This window comes from Podarcis filfolensis (assembly GCF_964270895.1).
Source record: "Podarcis filfolensis genome assembly, chromosome: 3".
NCBI classification, from domain to species: Eukaryota; Metazoa; Chordata; class Lepidosauria; order Squamata; family Lacertidae; genus Podarcis; species Podarcis filfolensis.
This window is the reverse complement of record NC_139606.1, coordinates 10,548,037-10,568,100: the sequence shown is the minus strand read 5'-3', so window position 1 is coordinate 10,568,100 and position 20,064 is coordinate 10,548,037. Positions and strand designations below refer to the sequence as shown.

General features: G+C 40.4%; 2 protein-coding genes and 1 long non-coding RNA gene across 6 annotated transcripts in view; 2 read left to right on the top strand and 1 right to left on the bottom strand.

The window, feature by feature from the left end:
• The window catches only part of FERMT1 (FERM domain containing kindlin 1), a 637,654-nt gene that overhangs the window by 452,738 nt on the left and 164,852 nt on the right, over window positions 1–20,064 (top strand). The window lies entirely within an intron of this gene.
• Window positions 1–20,064, top strand: part of RANBP17 (RAN binding protein 17) — a 182,175-nt gene that overhangs the window by 34,913 nt on the left and 127,198 nt on the right. The window lies entirely within an intron of this gene.
• Window positions 616–18,663, bottom strand: LOC310759528. Its single transcript, XR_014546380.1, has 3 exons — window positions 17,651–18,663; window positions 2,311–2,598; window positions 616–935 (listed from the first exon to the last, which is right to left on the bottom strand). It is a non-coding gene; the product is annotated as an uncharacterized lncRNA (long non-coding RNA).

Genomic DNA, 20,064 nt, shown 5'->3' with positions numbered 1-20,064 from the left:
GAGAGAGATTATCTGCTATTTAGTTCATTGAAAGTAAATTGGGAAGCTGTTTGGGCAAAGGAGCTGAAGCTGCTGTTCGTGGAACAGAGTGTGGAACTGGTGTGACTAGACTGTAGATGAATGTGATTTTTATCTCTGACATATTTTCTGTATTTCTAGTCAAGTTCATTTCAGGGTGCTGTATGAAAGTACTTCACTTTTTCAACAGTTGTATTCATTAAACAGTTTGAGATTACATTGCATTTTGTCTTTTATTTCAAGCATTTAACAGAGTTTGCTATATTGTATTATATTTCACAGCTGGGTATGCAGGATTTATACTTTTAATAGTTCTGTCCTTTTGACAGTTACTCATTTATTTGGTTTCTACTGAATTTCTCACACTACTTGGCTTTTCCTGCATTTCACTAGAGAAGAAAGAAATAGTAAGACACATTCTTTAAGGAAAAAGTACCGGTAGTTAATTCCTCCTAACTTAAGGGGACACTCATAATACAGATATTAAACAGAGCTGATCAGTTGATGTTGAGAAAGATTGAAATAGTTTTTGCTTGTTCTCCAAAGCAAATATTTAGCAGGAAGACAGTGATGAAAGATTAGACACAGCAATTGGACTTTCTGATTACCAGATCAGTATCATGATTTTTATTCTTCCCTTTTCGTGTACGCCTCTTTTTAGAGATACTTAACGTTGAGTCCCATGTAGAAAAAAATTAATTAAATTGTGTACGTGGGCACTCAAAGTGGGGACAGGGGTGCACACACAATCCGCACCCCCAGGGTGGTCCTCCATAGTCACCGACCTTTGCCTTGTTGTGTGGGAATGGTCTTCGAGGGGCCTCCGCTTATGCTTAGTTGAAGCCGGGTTCCTGATCACATGGAGGGGTATAGTCTCATTCAAGCAAACATGGGCAGAAACACCCGGCAGACTTTTCCTATACAACACAAGAGAAGGCAGAGAACTGACCGTGTGTGTTCAGTGCAGGCAAGGATGTTTGGGACTAGACTTATAGATGCACCCCTGTCCACGCTCAGAGATTTTGTGTGTTTAGGCAAATTCCTGAACACAGAACGTCTTTTTGTTTTGAGATGTGAACAGTGGCAAACATTTGCTGGTCCTTGACTGTGGCAGTAAAGATTTGATTTGCTAGCGACCAACTATAAAATTCCTCTTCCTGTTGTTGGAGAAATCTAGGCTGTTGCAAGCTTGTCTAGTTTGAAGTACTTTTTTTCTAATGCTTTGATTTTTGTAGTTTCTTTTGGCTATTTTTGTTTTCACCTGATGTCATCAAACTGAGAATTGATACTGCGGAAGAGCACATTAGTTTCATTAAAAGGAAACAATCATGTAATGAGGCAAAGCAGTAGTCTGTGAAGCCCTCGGCTGCCCTCTCTGAGTTTGTTGCATATGTACCCTCACTTTCCTAGGTTTGGGCATATTGACCCTGCTGCCATAGCTCCTGTTTAACCATGTGTACCTTACCTAGTTAAAAAGATAAGTAGAAAGTTATGTTTTAATCAGAGTAAGGTAAAGGGACCCCTGACCATTAGGTCCAGTTGTGGCCAACTCTGGGGTTGCATCGCTCATCTCGCTTTATTGGCCGAGGGAGCCGGCGTACAGCTTCTGGGTCATGTGGCCAGCATGACTAAGCCACTTCTGGCAAACCAGAGCAGCGCACGGAAATGTCATTTACCTTCCCGCCGGAGCGGTACCTATTTATCTACTTGCACTTTGACATGCTTTCGAACTGCTAGGTTGGCAGGAGCAGGGACCGAGCAACGGGAGCTCACCCCGTTGCAGGGATTCAAACCGCCATCCTTCTGATCAGCAAGTCCTAGGCTCTGTGGTTTAACCCACAGCACCACCCGCGTCCCATTTAATCAGAGTAGATGCACTGAAATGAATGGACCTAAGTTGGTCATGTTCATTAATTACAATGGGTGTACTCAGAGTAAAATGCCTTTTCAGAGAACCCTATCTTCATTGATTTCTTAGAGGAACACTTTGTGCCTCCTGTGGCCTCCCTTTAGATAGGATGCACTGTAAATGATATTGGATGATACTGGACAACTTCCAAGCGCTGATCAGCCTAGAATCATAGAATTGAATAGTTGGAAGGGGCCGCAAGGGTCATCTAGCCCAATCCCCTGCAATGCAGGAATAACCCTGTATGCTTAACATTAACCTAGCTGCACGGTGGCATACCTAACACATCCCTGTGGGTGCAGATTGCAAGGGAAGGTGGGTGATGGTAGATAAGCAGTTTTTAGGGGATCTAGTCTATCATTACTCACTGATGATTATCTCACTGATTCTTCCCTCGGATAATGAAAGAGGAGCCCAAAGACAGATCTAGTCCAGTATTCTGTTTCTGATGGTGGTGAAGAAGATGCCTAATGGAAGTCCACAAGCAGTATTTGAGGGCAAGAGGCCTCTTCTGTTATTTCCCTTCAGCAGCTGGTATTCAGAGGCAATCTCCTTCTGAATATAGCCAGGATCAAGTTGCTTTGTGATCCAGGTTCACCAGAATAAAACTTGACCACCACCACACTGTGAATCAGTATTGGATCCTTTACACAATCCAGTTCAGCACAGACCTGTGAAAGGATGAGAGAACTTGTCTTGTAAATCTATTCTGAATATAGTGTTTCTGAGATCTGGCAGGCAATAGAGGTGTGTAGTTTTGGGATGGTGGGATTGAATAACAACAAAATCCTGCTCCTTTCTTTGAATGTCTGGGTTTAACGTTTCTGGGATAAAATGAAACAATATGATCTCTAAAGCATTTTTTTAAAACTAAAGGCCCGGTTATGTCTTTGTTTTTTATCTCCCCCTGCTATAGCAGCAGCTGTAGCAGCAGATGGCATTATATCCCTACAGTAAATCCTCTGCTATATATTGCCTGCATAGATATACTCTTATTGATTAGAAGGATTCATGTTTGGAAACAGAAGTAAAGAGAGATGTAAAAATGGATCTAGTTAAGATGACAACCATTTATATGGTTATTGAAAGTAGCTTAAATTAACTGAAAGTGATATTTATAAACTTGATAAAAAGATTGTCTGCGTTCTTCAGCCTCATTGAGACACTGCTGGGGATCCTTTTTAAGCTGAACTTTGACAGTTTTTTTTAAGATGCATTTTGTTAGCAACTGATAAGGGGAGGCTTAGTATCCAGTTTAACCAAAGAAACCACACGGTCATGCTTTCCGTAATATAGCAAACACTTTAGTATGCTTGCTGCAAATCTGGAGGGTTTGGAGAATACTAACAAAGGCCCTGCTCTGCATACTGCAATGGTGAGTTCTAAAAATAGCCTATATCTAAGCTGTACTTGGTTGTACAAAGGGCCAAGTTGCAAATGTTTGACTAACCATGCAACCAGTCAATGATCATTCTTTCAGATAGCTATGCTCAGACACATAGGTGGAAAACTGTGGTGCTGTAATGCTATAGAACATACGCTGTGTGTACCTTTTTCTGCAGGTAGATCTTTAATTTGTTAACCTTTACATCTGTATTTTCTCCCATGCAAATTATACACGTTCTTTATTTTTTTTATTTTATTTAATGTGGTTATTTCATTCTGTTGAGGAAATATAAGCAGTAGGGAATGATCAGAAGCCCAAGTGGGGAAAGACTCCCTCTGTTCTATGTATTACACATTTATATTGTTATGGTTTTTAATGATATTTATGAGATTGCATTTCAGCATAATGTGCTCCCCAAGTAGCGCTTGGTGAAAAAGAGAGGGAAGGAATCAAAAATATTCAATTGACTGTGGATGTTTTCTCTCTTCAGGGCACCAGGTTTATCCTTCCATTTAATTGCCCTCTGCTTTATGCAGGAAATAAATGACCTTGCAGGGGTAACGGAGAAATATATGTCTTGAAGATTAACAGTGGAGAGAAAATATTTACATTTGTCCTTTATAGTTAGAGGCATTGATAATAAGCATTCTCAACAATGCTTAGATTATTTCAGTTTGGAGTGTTTAACAACCTATAAGATTTAATCCAACTACGGTAAGTCATACTTAGAGTAAACCAACTGAAATCAATGTGTATGATTAACATTAGACCATTGATTTCAATGAGTGGTACTCAGTGCTAGTCCGACTCTGAGTGGACCCATTGAAGTAAGCGGGCATGACTAATTTAGGTTCATTAATTTCAGTAGTTCTACTCTGAGTAAGATTTAGTTGAATACAATCCAGTGGTTTTATTCTGAGTTACGCTTTACTTGGATACAACCCACAGATTTTGGAGATGAGTATAACCAGTTATGGGACGCGGGTGGCGCTGTAGGTTAAACCACTGAGCCTAGGACTTGCCAATCAGAAGGTCGGCGGTTTGAATCCCCGCAACAGGGTGAGCTCCCATTGCTCGGCCTCTGCTCCTGCCAACCTAGCAGTTCGAAAGGATGTCAAAGTGCAAGTACATAAATAGGTACCGCTCCGGCAGGAAGGTAAACGGCGTTTCCGTGTGCTGCTCTGGTTTGCTAGAAGTGGCTTAGTCATGCTGGCCACATGACCCGGAAGCTGTATGCCGGCTCCCTTGGCCAATAAAGCGAGATGAGCGCCGCAACCCCAGAGTTGGCCACGACTGGACCTAATGGTCAGGGGTCCCTTTACCTTTATAACCAGTTGTAGGAACTGAAATAGCTTTAAAAGCCAGAATGATCATTGGTGATGCAATAGTATTGGTTTAAATACTACATATTGTTTCCTATGCTCACCTATAGCCATAACTGTTTGTAAGGAATGCACATCATAATTTAATTTGACCATAGATGGCTATTAAACAGCTTTCCTCATATTTTCATTTATTTTAATATAAAGGGCTTAAATTACTGTATAAAAATTAGAAACAACACACCCTTATCTTAAGCTTTCAATCTGAATATAGTCTCCTTTGGAATGTGATTTAAAGGGCATGAGTGATTGTTCTGTCTGCAGTATCGCAGCTGGTGGCGCTGTGGTCTAAACCACTGAGCCTCTTGGGCTTGCCGATCGGGTGAGCTCCTGTTGCTCTGTCCCAGCTCCTGCCAACCTAGCAGCTTGAAAGCTCACCAGCGCAAGTAGATAAATAGGTACCACTGTGGCGGGAAGGTAAACAACATTTCCATGCGCTCTGGCACTTGTCATGGTGTCCTGTTGCGCCAGAAGCAGTTTAGTCATGCTAGCCACATGACTCGGAAAGCTGTCTGTGGACAATCGCCGGCTCCCTCGGCCTGAAGCAAGATGAGCGGTGCACCCCATAGTTGCCTTTGACTGGACTTAACCATCCAGGGGTTCTTTACCCTTTTTTAAAACCTATGTTGAATCAATCCATCTGCTAAAAAATATGAAGACCAGATTCTCCCTGATCCATAAGCTTGGAACCTGTTTTATGTGTTTGAATCCTCTGAATTGCTATTTTGTTTGTTTTTATATACTTTTACTGCTGTTTTGTTTTAGGTTGCATTTTTGTTTTCGTTTTAATAATATTTATCTATCGTTACAGTGCATCATTTAGAGATTTTTGCAATTCTAAGTAGTTTATAAATGCTGAGAGATAGATAGATAGATAGATAGATAGATAGATAGATAGATAGCAATGTTGAGAGGCGTTTTCATTCCCCATTTTGGTCTATATGTTTTGGTGTGGATTGCACAGCATTATCAAATGCCAACATTAGTCTTGTTTTTGCAGTTAGTGTCATTCTGTTAGACTAAAGATCTGTGGTCGTATAGCTTGACACAGATAGGATGGTTGCTTCTTCTTCACAAATTGCATCTTCCAGCACTTAAGACAGTCTCATAGTTTTGCTAGTTGTATTGACGCTAGTCGTAGACTGAATGGTTGACAAGGCATATTCATCCTGGTGATCCTTTTAAACTCTTATTTGCGAGGGGGAGCTGGCTGTTGGTGTTCTAGAACCAACTGAGCATGTTCTGAAACCTGTTGAGTGTTGAAATGACTTGTGTGTTCTCGATTATGCAGATGGGGCTCAATTTTTGTTTCCAAAACAAGGCAAAGCTTTATTAGGCTGCACACAGTGTGTAGATCAGGGATATCGAACTTCCAAGAGACTGCGATCTACTCCCACTGAAAAACACCGACAATGATCTACCCATTGTATTGACCAGAGTTGTTGAGCTTTTTTGGGGGGGGGGCAGGGTCCCGTGATCGACCAGAGACACCCCGCAATCGACCAATAGATCACAATCGACCTGTTGGACATCCCTGGTGTAGATCAGTGGTGGGGGACCTCGGGCCCAGAGTTTGAATGTAGCCCTCCAGGCGCCACTGTCTAACACTTGCAATTCTCCCCAGGTCACAGCTTCTGTGGCTTGGCTTTGCCTGGCTGGAATGTGTCCTTCAATTCTGGTAATACCTCTTCCTTTTCTGGATGTGAATAAAGAGAGGTATGTGAAAGTACATAGAAGCTAGCCTACTGCACAAGGTAATATTTACATTCATTGTTCCGCCCCCTTTTCTCCTGATTGTGGCCCTTGGGCTGAGCACGATTTGGAAGACCCAAGGATCTACAGTACATTGTTTCTGTGAAGAGGTGGTATAAAGCAAAGATGAATCTGTGAAACATAATTATTGCAAAGGACATTTGGAGCAGGGGTAGAGTTTATTGGAAAATAATCCTAGAAAGAACCCCCCAGTGCAGGTGATTTAGAAGAGAAATTGTTAGTAATCCCTCACTCCTAAAATATAGAGACATTGAGAAAGTTGGTGATTGTTTCCTGGAAAGAGCAACTAAGTATTTTAATTGTAATTCCTGTTTTACTCTCACTTTCTTGTGTGCAGTTTCTATCTGTGCTTGATAACTGTGGAATAAAAATACAAAATATAGGAACATAAATGTACAGTATGTTAAAGAAAATTTTCTTTACAAGTTTCATATTGCAAACAGAATCTGTATATATTCTGGCAGTTTACTTTATTTGGAACTGGAATGGTTTAAAATAAAAAAATTGCTCACTATTGTGCCTCTGGTTTTCTTGTTAATCCTAGTTTATAAAATACTGTATTTTTGCAAGGCTACAGAATTGACTTTATACTAAACTTAACATTTCTAATATTTTTGCAGTGCATTTCACAGTGTATACAAATGCATTGGCTTCATTGGGACTAGAAGAAATGAACATATATGGTTCATATTGTAATCAGGGATTTGTACTTTTAGTGGTTAATTACATTAAAATGTGTGTTCAATTTTTATTTTTAATGAGCTGAGCAGAAATATACCTCATTTTATTACTGGAAAGTAAAGGATTGCTGTTCTGACAGGTGGTGGAAATTAGCAGGCATTTTTGAAATTGTGTTGTGTGACCAGGAATTGGATCTCATTTTAATTCATCTTTTCTCAACTGGTAAATGAGGTTAATGCCATACATATTCAGCTGATATGGATGAAGAAATTGATATAAAGTAGATCAAGATAGCTAGAGGGCTGCTTTAATTTATAGGTAAAGAGGCAGTGATAAATGGAAGCAATGTAGTAGTGGTCACTAAACTGCTCAGCCATGAGGGCTTAAATAGCGTTAGCTGCTCATTAAAGGTATTGTCAGGATGCAACAAACAGGAATGTGAAAAGGAATAGCCAACTAATCCTTAATTATCAAAATACAGAAAATACTAATTATATCTTAATTAGTTTTTCTCTTAATGTACTGAAATTGTTACTTTTTGTGTAGCACAAATGGATAGTTATATCAACAATAAATAGGTTGTTTTAATAACTTTCTTGTACCTCCTGGGAAAACTGAATTCCAATTTTTAATATGCAATAATGCTTCTCTAGCCTGTAGGAGATGAAAATTATTAAGTAGCTTTATTTTTTTGAAGATTTTTACAGCAGCTTTGGGAAGAATTATTTCACCATGCATCAATTATTTTTAATTGAACTGAATATTTTTCAGATTGCATTAAATGCCTCTCATTTAACTTTAACATTTAGAGTTTACGGAAGAATTTTAACAAATAGTGGGTTCAGTTGTGCCCCCAAATGTTTTAGGGAAGGGCAGTTGAGATGGCTACATTAGTTTTAAAGTAGGGCTTTTAGGGTTCTTGGCCAAAGTAGGTGAAACTTCACAGAGGTATGACAATGATAAAGATATGTTGGAGTCCGGTTTTATAACGTATTGATTACCAAAGTACCAAACTGTACGTGAGCTGTTATTTAGGGTCAAGAGAAAGAATAGCTGGGATGAACAGATACATTTTGTACTTCCACACACATAAAGTGAACATTGGGCTCACATGGCCCCCCATCCCCGGACTTGGTTTGCTCAGATGAACTTGATTCCATAGTTCGCTGTTACATCTGAAACAGTGGACTGTGGCACTTATCCTCTTAATCAGAATAGGAAACCACATTCAACATTGGAGTGTACGAACCTACATGCTGGCAAATACAGTGGTAACTATGGTTACGTACTTAATTCGTTCCGGAGGTCCGTTCTTAACCTGAAACTGTTCTTAACCTGAAGCACCACTTTAGCTAATGGGGCCTCCCGTTGCTGTGGCGCCGCCGGAGCACAATTTCTGTTCTCATCCTGAAGCAAAGTTCTTAACCCAAGGTATTATTTCTGGGTTAGTGGAGTCTGTAACCTGAAGCATTTGTAACCTGAAGCGTATGTAACCCGAGGTACCACTGTACATCTTACATTGTATTTATGTATGTATGGTTGCCATGGGCTACCTCCCTAATGTTGGTTCAAGTGATGTAAAGAACTCATATGCTCAGTCCTCCTGTTGCGTTGTGGCTTGGCTTGCTTTATACCATATCAGACCATTGGCCCATTGATCTTGGTACTGTCAACACTGACTGGCAGCTACTCCTCTGGGGTTTCAGGTAGGAGTTTTTCCCAGCCTTAGCTGAAGACTGAACCTGGGAGTACTGGCGGTTTTGAATGAGAGGTGAAAAAGTCCCGTTTCCAGACAGTTGTATTAATGACTTTGCCATGCACTGTTTACCATATCTAGTTTTCTGTATGTTACAGAAGTACCATAATTTTTAAAGGCCCATAAGTAAAGGGGAGGCAACCAAGTGTCATTTTATATATCACTATTAAAAATGGATTTACCGTGTTATTCTATAATGTGGCTATAGTCATGATTATGGAGAAGAAGGAGTTTGGATTTGATATCCTGCTTTATCACTACCCGATGGAGTCTCAAAGCAGCTAACAATCTCCTTTCACTTCCTCCCCCACAACAAACACTCTGTGAGGTGAGTGATGCTGAGAGACTTCAGAGAAGTGTGACTAGCCCAAGGTCACCCAGCAGCTGCATGTGGAGGAGTGGGGATGCGAACCTGGTTCACCAGATTACGAGTCCACCACTCTTAACCACTACACCACACTGGCTCACTGGAGAGTGCTTCTGAATGGCCTTCTTGCACCAGACAGATCCTTTTGTTCAAAATAGCAAGCCAGTTGAAAATGCCTACTTTGGGAGATCTCCCATCATGGTTGTAAAAAGTATAACTTACCTGGGTTTGCTCAGAAACAGAAGTGGCAAAAGCAGGAGTTTTGACTGTTCGGAGGTGATGGGACTTGAAGTTATGGTCATACTGGCATTGCTTGTCTAACTCTGGTCAGAGGAAGACTAAATGTGAAGACTAAAACTGGAAAACATGCATGAAACACACAATAATAATAGGGATAGAGAGCTGTCTTTTGAGAAGTATTACTTGGCATGTCTACCCTGGTAAAAAGCTGAGACTGAGATTTGATCTGGCTCTGCGAGGAAGATTTAACAGTAATAAAGTGCTGGTGTTCATTATCAGTGAATGATTGTGGAAGAAATGAAACTCGGGTGTTCATCCATTTAACCACTGTTTTATACATACTGTTCTATACATATGCATGGAGAAATTGCAGAAATTGACAACGTGAGCAGTGGACTTCATATATTGCCCAGTTGAGATGCATAATCTTCAAGTGGTGGTGGAGAATATGTACAGGTTGGCAATGTCAGTTGGGTAGTGTGCTTGTTGGCCGGTCAGCACACATATCCTCTGCTTGAATGTAATCTATATTGTACAAACAGTGTGTGAAACTTACATGGAGGTTATGCATATTAGGTGCATAATGTATAGAGTGGTCATTTTGTGTTCTCCAGTATCCATTTTTGATTGTCTGTATTGATCAGACGGTGAACAATATTCCCTCATGATGCTGTCAATTCTTGAATATTCTCCACATCTTCATGTGAATGCGTACAATCTCTGGTGTGTATGACCTCACAATAACCCCAACAGATAGGAAATTTGGTATTGTATTGATATAAACAAGAAAAGGTAAGGATACACGGGTCAGGATAGCAAAAAGAGCAATTAAAATTATGTGCACAGTCTGAATGAGTCCTAGGTAGCAAGGACCTGGTGATATTCAGCCAAGGGCCCTCGAGCTGCTAGCTGAGCAAACCTCAGATTATCTAGTTATGTAGACAATGGGAATATTTGGTTCAATATACTTAAACAAAAACAAACAAACTCCAAAGGATAATTGGGATGAGAAGCTGTAGAACTGGAATTTATAAAACGTAATGGGGTTACTAAGGGTTGAAATGAAGACTACCAATAATTCTTGAATATTTTAATTCAGCACCTGTCTAATATTGGAAATATTCTAATATCATATTTTATATTATATGCAGTACTCATTATAGCATCCCAGGTACCAGGAAGTGCTCTTGCTTTCCTGTTTCCTTCAGTGCTCAACTTGTTTGTTTATCTTTTGGTCCAGTTTAGATTCTTTTTGGCTTCCGTGAGCATGCAGGTGGATTTGCCACCAGGCTGAATTTGAACGGACACATTGGTTATGTAGTGGTACTTCCATCTTTGAGTACGTGGTGGACATGCAATTGATGTGATTAGCAAAATTTGCTCCTGCTCCAAAGATGTTCACCATTGGAACATCATACCTCATCATCATAGTAGTATCATGTGCCTGCTACTTTGTTTACTTGGGGTAGATTTCAGCTAATGAGTCCTGTCAGTGGAAGTCCTGAGCAAGAACTTCCATTGGGCAGTGGGGCTTTTCCAGCCTATTCTTCCCTAAGCATGTCCCCTCCCTCAGTTGGCATGCAGGGAGGGGATAACCTCTGGAACAACGTCCTGGTGAAAGGGAGGGGAGATAATTCCATCTGGTGAGCCAAGATACTTGCACTGATGGAACAATCAGGAAAGTGCAGTGTTGAATTCTTCTCTAAGTTTATCTGAGAACAAAGGTATTATATTGGAATGTTCATGCTGCTGAAGTGTTACACCACTGCTTTTACTTGCTTAGCTCTAAGATGAAGTTCCTTTCTCTTTAAAACGTCCGGGAGATAGATCTGGGAGATTAATTTACTTTAGTGCTGTTGATGGACTTATTCAACAATTCAGGCGACAACAAAGGAAGGTAGAACAATTCCTATTAGTATGAATTTACTGAATTGGGCTAGATGATCATACTATTATCCGAGAAAGGCACTGATAAGCTAATTGTTGTTATCAGAATCCTGGAACGTTCCTGATGCATATTTTATGCTTTCTTAGAAATGTATCATTAGAATAGGCCAAAATTCTTGCTGAAATTAGAGACAATGACTATGCCATAAAGTAGACATAGAACTGACTTAAAAAACCCACATCTGATATAATTAAAGTACTGTTTCAGCAAGCTTTCGTGTAGGTGGTGAGCCAAGATAGGCAGTGCATGAACTATTCAGTCCATACCTGAACAATTTGTTGCTCAGACTGAGGATCCAGGTCAGAGTCGGCTGCACTGTAGGGCCAGATTCACTCCTAATGGTGCCTGATCTCTGTTTGGGGCTACTTGGTGCAATAGCACCCTCTGACCATCTGAAGAGGTCAGGCTAGCCATGTTCTTTGCTTCCAAGTAACCATAATTGAGCTGGGAGTAAAGTGCCTGGGGTGTGCCACTGTAGCTCCCGGTTCAAACCCTGCAATGTTTTACTGTGTTCTGTGAGAGTTTACTCTAGATCCAGTACTGTTAAAATATATATATATTAATGAAATACAATGAAAGTTAGTAATAGTGCATTGCTAAATTTGTGGGTCATATAGAACCAGAGAGAGCTATAAATGCTGCATTAGAGTGTGTAAGGTTATAAATTCAAAATGGTGTACAACAGCAGAACATTAGAACATAATGGCTTTACTGCTGAAAGTATGGCAATACTCAGCAAGAGTATTAGGCTTGTCCTATTATAATCATCATGTCGTAACACTTTTTCATCCAATTAATGCAAAATCTTCAACCATGTACTAATTAAAACCTTGATCTCTCTCTCCAGTCCCTGCTAGCTCCACCCACCGTGCCTAGTTATGCTACCTATATGAATACTTTTCATTTTTTATTACGCGATTGTCATGAAAATCCTGATTTCGGTGTTTTCTGTTGTCTAGAGTTTTTAATAATACGTTCTATATCTGGTCTCTAAAATGCTTAGCTAAGTTCAGTTCTGGCTTAGCTTTTATTTTGCAGCAGCTAATAAAGGCATATTATCTTGTTCAGGCATTGTAATTATTGAAATGTGTGTGTCCATTAACTGCAACATTAGGCTGTGGATATAATTACTGTCTAGAGCCAATATCTTTGCAAAGCTGCATCTTCAGTGCTTTGAAGCCATAAGCAACATTTGTGAAATAATATTTAAATGATTCAGAATTTTATCTTGCAGATTGAAATGTAGCACTGCTTGCATTCAGATGATTGTGTTTATAAGTCGGTCATTAGCAACTATATTATCAGGTTATCCTTGTATTAAATTTTTTTTTTGTATTTGAGAGAAGTTACTATTGCCCCAAATAAAATAATTATATCAGTAGGTGACAGTTATTATGTATAAAAGCATTGCTGATAAATCATTGAGAGAGCTTTAGAGGTAGTTAAGAATTATATACTGTAGCAGCAGAGGCTCAGCTCTTTCCAATCTAGGATACTCCCTTTTTTCAGAAAAGACTGATGTAACTCTGGGCCAGGAGGAAATTATTTTGCCTCTCCATGAACTGTTTATATGAAACAGCATTTTCTATTTGGGATGGTATTCTTTCTGGATAAAAATTGGAGGCACACCACTCACCCTTCTCTGCGAAAGCAGAAAAGCCTGGTCTTACCCTCCTCTTTGATCAGAGTTTAGAGATGAGACAGTGCTTCTAGGCAATGGTCATCCTTCTGGAATCTCTCCCCCCCCCCCATGTTTGCAGACTATGATGGGGAAATACCCAGTGTCTCCTTTAAAATTATGCCCTGACCCTGAGGGGTATAGAATGAATGAATGTGTAGCCAACATGGTGGTGGCATATTTCTTGAAGGCTCCAGCACATCATTTGGGGATCCACAGGAGTCACTACAGCTGGAGAAATTCCACTTGAGTAGGGTTGTTTGCTGTGTTGAATCCTTTTCAGAGCTGCCCTCAGCGACTGTATCTAAAGGAAGATAGTGGCAGCAACAACTGTGCTCAGCCTGGGAATCCCTGGTTTGGCAAGTGTTATGATGGGAAACTCTGGAATCTCTTCTTCAAAGGAGAAGCTGAGCACAGGAAAAATAGAGCTTTTTTAGAATGGATTTTGGTGGAAAGCCATCCCTGCCCTGTCCCAGTCCAAGAAACCAGGCCTCCCCAAAGCTTCAGACATAACCATACCTAAAACATAGGGAAAAACATACACCTGCAGTCATGGAAATGGCTGTGGCTCCATGTGTATATAACACGGTTCATGCTAATCTATTTTGTGATATACTAGTGTGCTGATTTGTATGGCAGAGTTTGACAATGTGAACTCGCCCTTTAGACTTTAGGGAAAACAAAACAAGTTCGGTAGGTGGGAATCTTGCTTGTTTCCAAGTACACATTGTGTAAGATTTGCATGTGTATTCCTTTTTTGTCTTCTTAAAGTTTCATGGAAGGAGATAATCTTTAGTTTAAAGTGTGGTTTTATTTCTTGGAAGTTATGAAGAGAGTCACTGCTGGACTGATTCCCAGATGTGAGTTTGTGTAAATACCTCTTCCCAAGGCAATGTTCAGGTACACTTGTTGGCGCAGAGTGGAGGAGCCTGATGGTTTTACTTATATAAGAGATTGCTCAGATTACTGATTGAAAGTATTAATCAGCAAGGGCATCTATTAAACATTCATGAGCAATGTCTGCAGATTTTAGCAAATTCCTTTCATTTAAGCAAAGATTATTATTGCTTTATTACTAAGTAATGTTTTGCGCTGGCGGCAATATGTGTGTGTGTGTGTATATGGATGAGAAAATGAGAGATTTTTTTAATTTTTGAAATCAATTGGTAAAATAAAATTGGATATGAAATGGCAGAATAAGAATGTAAGGATAACCTGCTGGATCAGGCCAGTGATCCTGTGATCCTAGTCCTGCATCCTGTTCTCACAGCAGCCAACCAGATGCCTGTGGGAAACTGTTAGAATTCCTGCTCCATGATTGCAGTCATGGGATTGTTGTCTATCACATGATGCTATATGTTTTGACTCCACAGAGTGGGAAGTGACGGAGACAGGATGTTTGTGTTCCTGTGTTCCGTGAAGTGAGACTATTGTCCTTTGTTCATTCTCTTTGCTGTCTGATGCTAGAGAGAGAGGGAGTCATGTTGCAGTGCTCCGTGTGTGTTTATATGTAAATAAAGTAGATTAGCCAAAATGCTGAGGTCTGTCACACAAGCTGCGAAGACTCTGAGGATCCCTAAGTGTGCTGATGTCTGTTGACATTGGTTGCTGTGATGTTCGGGCAGAAGAAAGCTTTTGAAGCTCCCGACCGACCAGGAGGGAGGGGACATGCCCAGTCATGCATGTGTCTCTGCCAGGGTCCTACTCTAGTGTAGGACGAGCTCCTGACAGAAACTAGGGAACAGAATAGGAGCACAAGAGCACTCTCTCTTCCCATAGTTTCTAGTAACTGTTATCCGGAGGCATTGCTGCCTCAAGCTGTGGAGGTAAAGCATAGCCGTCAAGGCTAGTAGCCATTGATAACCCTCTCCTCCGTCAGTTTGTATAATCCTCTTTTAAAGTCATCCGAGCTGGTGTCCATCACCGCCTGCTTGAGGAGTGAATTCCATAGTTTGATTATTAGCTGCGTGAAGAAGTACCTTTCCCCCCTTTTAAATATATCTTTATTAATTTAAAATACATTTATGAAAAAACAAACGTGCATACAAGTAAACAAACATACAATCAATCAATCAATCAATCAAACAAACAAACAAACATATAACAGAAGAATCAAACAAGCCACCACACTATTAAGATATACCGTATTTTTCGCTCTATAAGACGCACCAGACCACAAGACGCACCTAGTTTTGGGAGGAGGAAAACAAGAAAAAAAATATTCTGAATCTTAGAAGCCAGAACAGCAAGAGGGATCGCTGCGCAGTGAAAGCAGCAATCCCTCTTGCTGTTCTGGCTTCTGGGATAGCTGCGCAGCCTGCATTCGCTCCATAAGACGCGCACACATTTCCCCTTACCTTTTAGGAGGGAAAAAGTGAGTCTTAAGGAGCAAAAAATACGGTAAATACCTTTTTTTCTTATCTGTCCTGCACCTTCTAACATTCAACTTCATTGGAGGTCTCCATGAGTTCTAGTGTTATGATAGAAGGAGGGAAACTTCTCTCCACCCACTCTCTCCATGCCATGTATAATTTTGTAAACTTCCGTCGTGTCACTTCCGAATCTCCTTTTCTCTAAACTAAAAAGTCCCAAATGCTGTAACCTTTCTTCACAGGGGAGTCGCTCCCTATAGCGGTCATTTTTATTTTATTTTTATTTTCCTCATTCTGCTGTTTCGTTTGTTGGCCTAAGCACTAGATCTGTATGGCAAACTTAGGGAATCCCATTCCCTGTCTTGTGATTATCTACCACTTTAATGGAACGTAGCTGGTTGACTCTCACTCTTCTGGACTATTACTGCTCAAAGACTAAGAGACTACTTCTATCTCTTGTTAGAGGTTACCATACTTTATTACGGCAGGAACGGGCATCAAGCCCCATGCTCTGCATTCCTTTCACAATCTGGCTTTACAGTTTTCCATTCTGTCTAGAAAATTAACCTCGGATTACGTATAAAAAAGGCACTAGGCTCTCCCCTACCTGTCCCTGAACCTGCTGCTGATAGCTGTGCAGGAGGCTGGAAAAATCTTAAAAATTGACATCTTTGCTCCAACCAGCCTTCTTCTACCTGCACTTTCTGTTCCCTCCCATCCTTTCCTGCTGAGCCAGAGGTGTGCATTGTTGCTCCCCTTCCCTCTCCAAACACTGCAAAATGGCTGTCTGGAGGAAGCAGGCAGAGGCAACAATATGAGGCAATTACTTATTTAAAGTAAAATATTTCTATGCCATCCTTCATTAAATAAAAAACCCCCAGAGTAGGCTACGGGCAATATAATCTGATCTTCATTAAATAAATAAATTAAAATAATAAAATATACAATATCCACCATAGCTCAGACAAATTACTAAGAGCTTGTTATTATTCGCCCGAGCATTCACTTGTTATTAAGCAGTTCTTGGAACAGAAAACTGAAACCAATCAGAGTTGGTATTTGTCTTATTTCAGGGGGGATTTCCAAAGGCTAGGTGCCACCACAGAAGAGGCCCTCCCTCTGCTCGCTGTAAGATAGATTTTTGGAGGTGGCAGAACAACCAAGAGGAGGACCTGATCCGATCTCAATGGATGGTGTAATGATTATAGGGGTTGCTCGTGCGTAAGTTGCCGCCACTCCTGGCTAGGTTGCCTGGTTAAACCTTTTCTGTCTGGACAGCCCTTCACTTCGTGGCTGTTTCAGTCGCTAGCAGAATCCGTCAGTGGGCGTTTCTTGAACCTCTTCCAGCACAAAAGTTCTTTGACGCCGAGTCTCCGCCTACTCTCCCTGCGCGGAAGTCTTCTGCGCAGGGTGGGTGTGGGTAGCGGAGGACCCGTGCTCTCCCCGCTGGTCTCCGGCGAGGAGTCCTGGAGCCCCCTCGCCGATTCCCCCATCTGCCCCCCTTTATCTCTGGTGTTACGCTGATTTCCTTCCCCAGCCGATGAGCTGTCTCTCTCCCTGCTGGGCCCTTCTCCAGCATCGCTTGGGAGCCTTGCCTCCGCCTCTGGCTCCGATGGCAGTTCCCTGATAGATGGGTTGGTTTATATTGGGGGGGGGGCAGTCTCCCAGGTAATCAGATCCTAAATTGTTTGGGGCTTTATCCATTAACAAACTTGCTTTAAACTTGGCCTGAAATTGGTAGCCAATGTGGTTATTTGGAGAATGGTAGGTAGTTTCACCCAGCAACCTTTCCTTTGCCAGTTGCTACAAATGGTGAATACAAAGCTTTTGTTTTATCTGTGTGCAAGTTTGAAGTGTCTGTGTGTCAGGAAAGGATGAAACAGGACTACCTAGGTCTCCCTAGAAGTAGGTCATTTTGTTATTGGCCACACTCCCAGAGTACTCATTTTGTGCTAGTATCCACAAACCTTTTTCAAAATTTGAAATGTGCTCACAGGTTGGGGACCCCTGACCGAAAGCCTGTAATCTGACACTTGCTGTTCATTTGGTTTGGAGATTGCTAGTTAAGACAGAAGTGTGTTCTACTGTGTGTCCGCCCCCCCCCCAAGACTGTATAAGAAATAAATGGGAAATACTTACATATATCCCCAGGTTAATGAGGAGCAGGTTGTTCAGGACGAATAGTCTGTCTTTGAAAATAATTTGGACTACTTTTGATTTTGTGCTCAATCCACCAAGCAAGGTGCAGATCAATCTGTGAGTGAAAGGTGCCTTTCACATATGGGTGGGCTTCTTTCGGAGTCAACTCCTTGTACCCCTGCTTGCTCACTGTGGCATACTTTTCCTATTATACTCCATAATTTATATGAATTCGTTAGCTGGACATAATCTAGTTAATAATAGCGTTCAAAAGGTTTCCCTTCAGGTGCCGAGTTACAATGCATTTTGTATCATTCCTGCCACCTCAAAAAATGAGTGTAAAGGGTTGAGCTGGGGTTTGAATTCAACATGAATTATTGCATCATAAATGTACATATCAAGCCTTATTGTGATGTCTTACTCCTCCTATTACATCACCATATTTTGTTCAAATAATTCAGTGGCCCAGAGGGAGACAGTTGCAATCAGACACACAGAATGCCAAGCAGGCAAGTTAAACCAAATGGTCAGAACATGTTGGATTTAGTTTGGGGACAGAAGGAGGGAGCACAGGTGTCTGTGATCTCTTAAAAGTTTGACTTATGTGCCGTATCTACTGGGCCTAACTAGTTAATGGCTTGTATAAGATTTGAATTGGGACATCCTGGTCTTTATAACTGCAGTGTCTTAACCGCTGGACCACTTGAGTTGAATTTAAATGAACAGTACTAGAATGCGAATAAGAGAGTTCTTGACTAATTTATTAACAGTGGTTTGGTGCTGGTTTTTCTCCTAGATCTATAGTTGTCATGTATGCCAGTAAATATCAGAGGCTAACTGTACTTCTAGAAAATGTTGCATATTACCTCCTAGATTTTTCTGTTCTAAGAGACAACCTGTGCACCAGACCCTGTACCTAGATGCTCAAAACTGCTTTTTATCAGTGGGGTTTTTGATCCAGTTTCCAGATTCTTGCAGGTATTCCAGTAATAGCATACCAGAAAGACTTCTTGTTTTTCAGCACCTCACAGCCTGTTGGGGGAACTGGAACTTGTAGAACAAGAGGGTGGTTGCAAGGTCAGTGCTACCCACTGAAAGGTCTTAAAGTCTCAGAAGAAATGATTCAAAACAAAATTCTTATGTTAATAATAAGTAATAAATGAACATTCCTTTCAAAAGCAAAAAAGAAGGGGCCTTGCCACCAAGGAGCCTACAGTCTAAATATGTGCCTTCAGATTGGTTCAGAAGTTTGTTTGTTTGTTCTAATTGTAGTTCCAGATAACTATGGCTGTAGTCCTAATACCACTTAACTGAGAGTAAGCCCCATTGAAAGCAACAGGACTTACTTTGAGTAGGATTGCACTGAAAATCTTTTTGTCATTGGGAAAACTATCAAATTGGCACTCGTAAAATACCATCAGAAGGTTTTCTTTTAGACAGTCACTTTTTTGTAACTTGTGAGGTCTTGAATTCTTAACATAATTTTTGACGGTCAGTTTTCATTCAAGAGTTGCCTTATTTGAGTTCACCATTTCTAATTTTATAAATATAACTTTTTGCTGGCTGTTACATTTGGTATGTTAATCAATGGAAGATATATTTTTTAATTCCCTCTGCTGTGTGGTAAATACTGAGAAAACTGGGCCATTTTAATTTTTGGAAGAAGCTATTTATTAATTAAATTTATATACTGTTCATCTGAGAATCACAGGGTGTTTTACAATATAGAAACACAAAAATACATGGCATAAAAGCAAACATAACAGTAACACATACACATAGAGGTTATAGATTGTTCAATTAGTCAACTATTGACGAATACAGATATCAAAGGAATATAAAAAGGGGGAATCCTTTATTTATTAACCTGGAGTGTTAGCATAAACTATGGAATAATAATAATAATAATAATAATAATAATAATAATAATAATAATAATAATAATATTTATTTATATCCCACCCTCCCCAGCCAAAGCCAGGCTCAGAGTGGCTAACAACAGTAAAATAATACAATACAAAATAATAATACAAGGAGGCTAGTGCAAAAAGTCTCCTATATGAAATGTTTGTGTTTCCTCTTGACACCTCTAAAGGAATATCCATAATGTGAAGTTATCCTCTAGATCTGAAATTTTAGTTACATGATACACAGCTGGCATTTTCTTTGAAACATCTGGTGGGTGTGCACTGTAGGTTGTATGAGCCCTTTCCACTTTCTAGGGCGATGAGCCTTGGCAGTATTAGAGCTGGTGTCAAAGAGGCTGCATTAGAAGTTGTCCCACAGAAGACTGCCCAGATACTGAAAATCTGGCGGATGCAGCCTTACTTACTCTATTGTCTTTGAATAAATGCAAATTCTGGTGACACTTTGGACTTTAAATAATACAAGATTTAGCAGTGGAGAAATTTCAG